This window comes from Palaemon carinicauda, chromosome 44 (genome assembly GCF_036898095.1).
Source record: "Palaemon carinicauda isolate YSFRI2023 chromosome 44, ASM3689809v2, whole genome shotgun sequence".
In the NCBI taxonomy this organism is placed as follows: Eukaryota; Metazoa; Arthropoda; class Malacostraca; order Decapoda; family Palaemonidae; genus Palaemon; species Palaemon carinicauda.
In genome coordinates this window covers 4,727,450-4,737,449 of record NC_090768.1, presented here as the reverse complement: position 1 = coordinate 4,737,449, position 10,000 = coordinate 4,727,450, and the positions used below count along the sequence as shown (strand labels likewise).

The 10,000-nt window shown below is 36.4% G+C and overlaps 1 protein-coding gene across 10 annotated transcripts in view; it reads left to right on the top strand.

Annotated features, from left to right (window-relative positions):
• Positions 1 to 10,000, top strand: part of mtd (mustard) — a 933,126-nt gene that overhangs the window by 225,903 nt on the left and 697,223 nt on the right. The window lies entirely within an intron of this gene.

The following is a 10,000-nucleotide window of genomic DNA, read 5'->3' as shown; positions in this document are numbered from 1 at the left end:
GGGTCTCAAACCAGACGAAGGGAACATATGGCCGTTGAGGATGCCACTGTTTTCCTTAGTAGCAAATTTTGTATATAGTTGTTAGCCAATCGCTGTGAATTATAGCTGGGGTTGAGAGAGATAAAAGGCAAAGAGAAAAAAAAATATGCCATTTGTGCCTGTTCTCTCTCGCATAGGGAGGACATCGACGTGGTAATTTTCATTCGATGAGGATGAAACCATTCTCTCTCTCTCTCTCTCTCTCTCTCTCTCTCTCTCTCTCTCTCTCTCTTTAATTTTATTAGCTTTTTATTGACAAATTAATTTAATCTTATTTACAAAATTAACCTTTGAATATGAGAGGATGTGGGTATTTTAACATTTTTTGGTGAGTGATAGGTTCCTGGTGATAATATTCTATAGGCTATTATTTCTATTAATCCTATAATATATATATATATATATATATATATATATATATATATATAAATTTCTACCTCATACTTGGGATCGAACGCTAGCCCCTTCTAATGAAAGGCCAGGTCGAAACCAACCATGCCACGAGTGGCCATAAAAGGAAATCGGAACCTGACGCTAACTACCTGTCCGAGGATTTACCTGGCGAGACATCAGTCTCTTACCAGCGAGTTTTACCCGATTTCCCCGGCCCACCACGTGACACAATTGGTAGTAATTCATTCAAATTACCCCTAATGAGTCAACATGGATAAATATCAACACAACATCGTGTTCAAATAGAAATAAATTTCTACCTCATACTTGGGATCGAACGCTAGCCCCTTCTAATGAAAGGCCAGGTCGAAACCAACCATGCCACGAGAGGCCATAAAAGAAAATCGGAACCTGACGCTAACTAGCTGTCCGAGGATTTACCTGGCAAGATATCAGTCTCTTACCATCCTCGGTCAGCTAGTTAGCGTCAGGTTCCGATTTCCTTTTATGACCTCTCGTGGCATGGTTGGTTTTGACCTGGCCTTTCATTAGAAGGGGCTAGCGTTCGATCCCAAGTATGAGGTAGAAATTTATTTCTATTTGAACACGGTGTTGTGTTGATATTTATCCATATTGACTCATTAGGGGTAATTTGAATGAATTACTACCAATTGTGTCACGTGGTGGGCCGGGGAAATCGGGTAAAACTCGCTGGTAAGAGACTGATGTCTCGCCAGGTAAATCCTCGGACAGCTAGTTAGCGTCAGGTTCCGATTTCCTTTTATGGCCTCTCGTGGGATGGTTGGTTTCGACCTGGCCTTTCATTAGAAGGGGCTAGCGTTCGATCCCAAGTATGAGGTAGAAATTTATTTCTATTTGAACACGATGTTGTGTTGATATTTATCCATATATATATATATATATATATATATATATATATATATATATATATATATATATAAAGAGAGATAAAGAGAGAGAGAGAGAGAGAGAGAGAGAGAGAGAGAGAGAGACGACTGGTGAAATTTAACCGGGGCCCTTTGCATCAAAAGGCGTAGGAGGGTATATATATATATATATATGCATATATATATATATATACATATACACACACACATATATATATATATATATATATATATTTTGTAGAAGAGTAGTTTTATTGTGTGAAAGCGTGACAAACGAAACGAAATGTTTGCTGGAGAGATATAATGATAGAGAGACATAACCAACACTCAGAAACATAGAGCTTATTAAACGCTGAAATCCTATTATTGATCTTATTCAGATTTGAGAATACATAATGGTTCGAAAAATTCTCCATTAATCCTATTATGAGACAGACATGGATTATTGTCTTATTTATTTTACCCATTCTCCTCTCTCCCTAATCAGTTAGAGAAAAGTGTTTTGGGATTTTAAATGCATTAGTAATTGCAAATTCGTGGTTATTGTTTTTCTATATTCATGATTTTATAGGAGGTTATTTAAATTACTTTTTAGTATATTGATATTAGAAATATATTTTGCATCATTAACTTCTTTATTTATTGTCATTCTCAAATGCTCCAATAACGGAAACAACCAGAGTGGAAAAGTTGAGGAATGAGATTAAAAAATGAAATGAGGTTGACAAGTGTTTTATTGAATATTAATAGCTAGACTGCGAAACAAAACTATGTCAGTATGTCACTCCCCTCTCCAGTTTGCAACAAATTTGAACTTCTGAAGTCCCATTGATTCAATCACTGTATTTGATTAGGAAGGATAGTTATGTACTCAATTTGTTATTGATGCTTGACGAAAGAACAGAGAAGACTATAAGAGTTAAGTGCAAAGGGTGATCAGTATAATGAAGAATCTTATTCAACGTGCACAGAGCTAATTGAACGGCGTCATCTTAGATTAATAACTAAATCAGCGATTAAAAGTTTAAGACCAGGTTTTTTTTTCCAAAGAAGTTTAAAGGTTTAATGCCCTATCTTGAATGGCTGAGGCAAGGAACAGTGACATTGCCCAAGCAGGACAATACCCTAGAGACTGACCATATATCATATGATCAGCGCCCAAGACCCATCTACTCCTAGTCTAGGACCAGCCTATAGGCTCCCGCAAACCCACCCCCTATTCTTAGCTCACAAGGATGGTGAGGTTGTAGGCACTAAAGGAACTAACGAGTTTGATCGGAACTCGAACCCCGTCTGGCGATCACCAGTCAGAGACGTTACCAACAAGGTAACAGTAAACATAAAAATATTTGAGTTTGTACCATACAGGAGAGCAATAAAAAAAGTATGACAGAAGAAAAGAATTTAAATATTTTCTCAAAATAGACACCTACCCTAAAATCATGCATGACTTCTTTCAATATACCGATTTGTTGATGAATAACCAGTCTGGGTATATTTCTCCAAAGGGAATTTTACAGTGAAGAATGTCTCAAGAATCTTTGTGTGAGGTGAATGTAGTTAAACAAAAACTCGATTGTGTTTTAAAGGTAAAAGGTGTCTGGTTTCAGTTCCAGTATCATCAGAATAGATACTCACCAGAACGTCAGCCGGACAAGCCCAATTCCCCACTGTAGTGCCCAGGCAGAGCAATATCCTCCCCAGCAAACAGCTTAAACTCACGGTCTCGGGTGGGGATCGATCTGCTGCTATGCAAATGCTAGGCGAGAGCGTTCCTAGACAGGAGGCTAGCACACACATACACTCACCCACACACACCCATATATATGTATATATATATATATATATATATATATATATATATATATATATATATATATATATATATATATATAAATCCTATGCCTTAATCCCCTTTGGAGGGATTGGCACCAATAGGGTACAGTATTCCAGTTTCTCAGCAAATTCTATGGATGAGGTTGTTAATCGTATTATGAGTTTCGTTACGGTTTATGTTCATCACCCATAATTTACAACCTGTACCAATTTTAATTAGATCTGTTAAGGGATTCGGAACCATTTGTCGATATACACAAAATGCGATTATTTTATTAGTAGCTTACTAATTTTCAAGGCCAAACTGCATATGCGTATATAACATGCAAAAAGTAATAGCCTTAGAACACTACCCTGAGAAAATGTAAAGATTTTAATTCTGTAGTAACGCTGTTGGGCATCAATAACTATTAAATGGGAATACAGTGATATAAAGAATAGCAGGAAGAGTTATGTGCCTAATTTGAGGGGATCGGGAGTTTACAAGATAGGGGGTTTTTGAAATTAAATTGCTAATTAATCTCCCCTTTAATTTTTGTCAAGTGTTTAAATTAATCATGAGGTTATGCTGAATTTAGGAAATAAGTATTGATAGTGTCATGGCTTTATCTTCTGTTTTACTTTGCATATGATAAATCCAAGAAGTAATATTCGCAAATGAAATTGAAAGATAAATATTTAAAATTTTCGGGCTCATTATATGTTGCACTGTATAAAATTTTTTAAAATTGTTACTCGAATATTTTATTTGAGGATGTTGTCTTGACTCTTGAGATTTTAGTTTTAAGTAAGAATGTCATTATTGCTCTTATACCAAGAAGCTTTTATGTACTTTTTTCACCGTTGAACCAGAACCTTGTCGTATTTTTAGGTTTTATGTCTTCATAGACGCTGTACCTTGTCTGTTTCCATTCTGGGATTAATCTTCCTACGGTACCCAGAGTGATGAATACCAGGAACCAGTCTCTTCTCGTCAGCCACATTTTGACATCCATATTCTGTGTTTGTCGCGAATCGTTGTCACCTGTGATTACATCAGGAAAAGGATTAAAGATTTCTGGCAGTGGGCGATGAGATCGTGTCTAGTTCGTGCTTATCATCTTTGGCTTATGATGGTTACATTTTTTATATCTGGCCTTTCATCAAAAAAAATGTTTTGTATATATATGTGTATGTGTGTGTTATTTCAGATTTGTCGTTTGGTTAGAAAGGCATTGTTACGTTTGGTAGGATTTTTTACGAATACGTGTGTTTGTGTGTGTATGTATAAATATAAAACAACTGCAGCCTTTTCTAGTCTACTGCAGGACAAAGCCCTCAGACATGTCAATTCATGTCTGGGGTTTGGCCAGTTTTCATTATCACGCTGTCCATTTCGGATTGCTGGTGGTGGGGAAGATTTTCGTCTGACGCTCACAGCAAACCAACCTGGTATGAGTGGCCCTGATTTGTATAGCTTTGCTGATCATGGCATCTCGTAATAACGTTAAGAGAGAGATGATGCTTACCATTACAGATTTAAATGAGTATCAGTGTCTGCTTGAATCTAGAAAAATATGTAAACCTGGCATCTTTTTCCCTGAATACTTGCTGAGAAATTGTGATGCTTTATCCTTTTAGGACCAGTCACTGTATAGGGGAGGAGGTGTACAAGGAAAATATAAAACTATGTTGGTCAAATATTTTTAACAGTTTTAAAGGTTAAAGGCCACTCAAGAATGGCAGAGGGAAGGGACAGTGGCACTGCTCTAACAAGCAGGGCAATGCCCTAGAGACTAACCATATATACTTATGAGCAGCGCCCAACCCCCCTCTCCACACCATCTAGTACCTGGGAGGGCCAGGAAATGGCTGGTAATGACTCAGTAGGTAGACCCATAGGCTCCACCAAACCCCCATAACTTAGCTTATAAGCATGTTGTGGTTGCAGACATTAATGGAACTATTGAGTTTTCTCGGGCTCGAACAACAGTCCGGCGAGCCTCAGGCTGGGACGCTTCCAATAGCCCACCACAGCCCTATACATTGAGGTTATTAGTTCCAAAGTTTCACAACACTAGTTCCTGAGGCTCCTGGATGAATTCTGGAGGCATGCAGCGGAATTTCCTCTTGCTGGAGAGGAGAATTTTGTATGAGGAAGCTCAAATATTCAACATAGGCTGATGCAGGTCTTATATTTCTCGCTTCCTACAGTCACTAGCTGTTCATAGTCATCATCCTTTCAAAAACTTCCGTGTCCAGGTAGTTTAATGGAGGCTTCTTGCCTTGTACATCAACAAAATTCTGCTGTATGGCCCACCTGCAATGAGCTGGAAATCTGAGGGATGTTGTGTGGCCAATGTAGCACTCCTCTTCTGAACATCTGAATTTTTAAACTGCATTTGGTACTCAGGGGTCATGACTTTTTCATTACTGGGGTAGCTATAGATTAGCAGCCATACTTTTTCAAGTGAGGCCTTTGATTATACTCGAGGGGTGATGACTCCTCTAAGGACAACTACTTCTTACCTTTAAGCTTTTCTGTAATCCATATTGTGATACAAAATAATAATTTTGTTATTTTCAATTTAGTTCAAAGTAGGTGTTGAATCATTTCATGTTATCAAGAACAGATTATGGTAGCCAAATATATGGATCAAGATTTGAAGCTACTTTGGTGGATATAACAGCTCTCCAAACATCTTGTACTTACATCAAGATTTTGTAACAACGGACGTGCAGTAAGGATCCTATTGACCAATTCCCAACATAGAAGCTCTTCAACCACAGCGATATATTTATGAAAATAAAAAAATCATGAACCACCATTCTTCATAAGAGCAAATAGGTTACTACCATCAACACACATCAAAATGAACCTTATTCAATCATCCCTTTTTTTCCTCTACCCTGGATTACTATCTTTATATTTTTCAAAGAAATATAGCTATACTTCGAGTCACCACAAACAACATGCCTTGGAACATATGCAAAGGAAAGGACCTTATTATGCTTTGTATATTGATTGTTCTAAGTCTTCTGTGAGCGTTGGCTCTGATTTAGTGACCTCAGACAAAATTAGGGAGCTTTCACTACTTAGTGAAGTATTCAGTATTCAAATCTGAATTATCCGCTAATTTCATCTGTGCCTCTGTCAGGTCAATGGCTGTTGAGTTTCTATAGCTATCCTGGTGCTCTTCAGTTTTATCAAGGTCACCATTGAAAATTATAAGTTTTATTGCATGCCAAGTAGTGGCTACTTTATTTGTATCTTTCAGTATTTTCGAGCAGATCCTTAGTTCTTTGCTGGATATCTTCGGTTATTATTACTGTGATTTCCTCCCACTTACGCTGTTTTTCGTCATAAAGCTGCTATAGTCTAGGTGCTATCTGTTCTCTATGACGAAGCAGCTATTGGGCAGTCATTCTCTTATGCAACTTTTAATCAATGCCGAAACACAGTTATTATTATTATTATTATTATTATTATTATTATTATTATTACAAGCTAAGCTACAACCTTAGTTGGAAAAGCAGGATGCTATAAGCCTAAGGGCTCCAACAGGGAAAAATAGCCCAGTGAGGAAAGGAAATAAGTAAATAAGTAAACTACAAGAGAAGTAATGAACAATCAAAATGAAATATTTTAAGAACAGTAACAACAACAACAAAAAAAACAAGAGGGAGGGAAAAAAGATAGAATAATATGCTCGAGTGTACCTTCAAGCAAGAAAACTCTACCCCAGGAGAGTGGAAGACTATGATACAGAGGCTATGGCACTACCCAAGACTAGAGAACAATGGTTTGATTTAGGAGTGTCCTTCTCCAAGAGGAGCTGCTTACTATAGCTAAAGAGTCTCTTCTACCCATACCAAGAGGAAAGTGGACACTGAACAATTAAAGTTCAGTAGTTAATCTCGTCAGCGAAGAAGAATTTTTTTGGTATTCTCAGTGTTGTCAGGTTTATAAGGACAGAAGAATGTGGAAAGAAATAGGCCAGACTATTCGGGGCATGTGTAGGCAAAGAAAAAAAAAATGAGCCGTAACGAGAGAGAGGGATCTTATGTAGTGCTGTCTGGCCAGTCAAAAGACCCAATAACTCTCTCTATTGGTAGTATCTCAACACTTTTTTAGTTGTCTGTATGTTTTTTTATGTCATTGAGGCTAAAGTTTTAAAGGAAAAGACAATGTTTTATTGTATGTGCTGAAAAATGTGAAGGATGCATTTGCTTAACTGTATTTGTAGAGACCTTGTGATGAAAGCATTTTGACCCTAACAAAAATATGATAACCCGTATTTGTTGTTTTGCGCTTAGTTCATCTTGAATTCCATGCCATATACATTCACTAAGTATGAGAACATTTTATAACCTTCATCTTCTGTTTAAACATGACTACATATTTCTTGTCTTATTTTCCATCTGTAAGTTCTCAATTTAAATTGAAGTCCGTCCCAAAGAAACTATAAAACTGTCCTTCGAGTTTGCATGTTTTTGCAGAGAAAAAACACAGTAACTCACCGCTGAACATTTATTTACTATGGACATATTATTATCATGATGATCACCACGTTTCAAATCCTGATTAACATCTTATTCATCCTTGATAATTGTGTCGCCCACTTACTATTCTGGGGGCGAGCAGAGGGGTGTTCATCTCATTGTGATCAAGTTTATAATAGAGTGATGTTTTAAACTGAGCTTCAATCAGAATTATTATTCGAAATGTTTATTGCTGCCGAACCAATGAGTAAAGTTTGATTTGTCAGTGATAATCCCTGACGTTGTTATTTGTTCATTTTTGTGCGTTGCATGAATTAACCATGAAACAGAGATCAGAAGTTTGATGGCTGGTTTGAAAAATATTGCTAATGATCAAGGCTACATTTCCAAGATCAAAGTTCATACTTGTGGATGAGTTAGTGATACAGATATTTCTCTCTCTCTCTCTCTCTCTCTCTCTCTCTCTCTCTCTCTCTCTCTCTCTCTCTCTCTCTCTCTCTCTCTCTGTATTGTAAATGGTAGCTTTCTCTGATCACAAATATTCCAATTCTCTCTCTCTCTCTCTCTCTCTCTCTCTCTCTCTCTCTCTCTCTCTCTCTCTCTCTCTGTTGTAAGTGATAGCTTTCTCTGATCACAAATAAGTAGACCCGTAGTCGATCCTCAGTCTCGTTTCCTTAAAGCCCAGTGTGTTGATCTAATCAAAGGATAAGATGCTTGGCTGTTGCTCAACTTTCTGGTTTTCGTTTATTAGGTAAGAAAGAAATTTAAAGCAACGAATATGATAATTTAGTTAATGGTATTAAGAGGGTAATTCATACCCTGGCCTGGGTGAAACACTACATCGGATATTCAACATCATCTTGAGCTTTTAAATCAATACCATACTTCACGCTTCCTAGTCCTGAGCCATGTAGGTCTGGGCCTTCCAACTCTTCTAGTGCCTTTTGGAGACCAGTTTAAAGTTTGATGACAATCTCTATTCAATCTACAAAAGTGTAATGAAGTTATACTGAGCTCTGAACACTAAACCGACTCTCAAACAAAGCAGGGATGTTTACTTGAATGTTGGCAAGGAAATCTCGGTTGTTTGTAGTCAAAATTCATGTTTATTAATCTCATGTAATTGAAGAAGCAGGGAAGACGAAGAAGAAAACTCATTAAAAGTAAATGGAGATGCTCCGTCGATGGAGCAATAATCTCTTGCTTTGAAGATCATGTAACAGGCAAAGACTTGATATCGTTTGTTATTTTCTTCCTTTAGAATATACCAGATAGAAAGAAGTTATCGCGTATTCTCGAATCTTGCTGTGCTATAATGTGTTATGTTTCTAAAACTCTCAGTACTTGATGGTAAATCACTACATTGTGCACAAGGGAAGTCGAATAAGGAATAGTCAATGTTTTTTTTTCTTAGGATATGTGTTAATCTATTAAGTAGGGGACTAGGAGTTTGGCCTTTCAAGTTTTAGATTTAATAATGTGTTGATTTAAAATTATTTCGTGACATTAAATCGAATGTCTGCAGTGGTTGGTATCTTGTAATTGGAAATATATGGAACTATAAACGCATTTAAATTTCGCATCATTGGTCTCAGACTTGGAGAATGTGATGTTTTCGATTATAAAAAAATAAAGATATAGAAACACTCCTAGGAATTCCAGTTTTTGAGAGAAGTGGCTTAGCGTTAGGTTACCTTTATACATATTCATATTACATTGATAACTTCGTGTTCTGTAGCCAACGTGCAATCAAATTCAGATGATGTTACAGCGAACCCTGTTTGTTAGATTTTTTTTATCATTTATCTTATTTTCATCTTTTCTTTTCCATTTATCTTATTTTTATGTAATGTCCTTGACAAATTACTATTCTTATATTCATTGTCGCTGGAAATAAAATACGCTATTTATATTTGGTAGAGTTGTTGTATGCAACTGAAAATACTTTGGACGAAAATTGATCTTCAAGAAAGTGAATTGAAAATAACTATTAATAATCCAAATAAACATGTTTCAAAAATTAGGTATAAATTTTGCTTGTTCAAGTAGATTCGGCTTTTCATATTCTTTCTATTTTTCTATTAGTACGGTAAGTTTTTTACTCTTTTTTTATTAGAGTTTGTATAAACTGGAATGTGGCAGGTTGACTATTGGCCATTGTTTGATTAAAATTCAGTGGGTTTTTGTCACAAATGTTAGCATCATTGAGAGAAATATACCTACAGTAAACTACAAGAATTACACGAGCAATATTTTCATAATTTGGTGTTTTATAAGAGGGTGTACATGCATAAAGCAATGAAAGCACACGTAATTATAACATCGGAAAAAGTATGCCATCC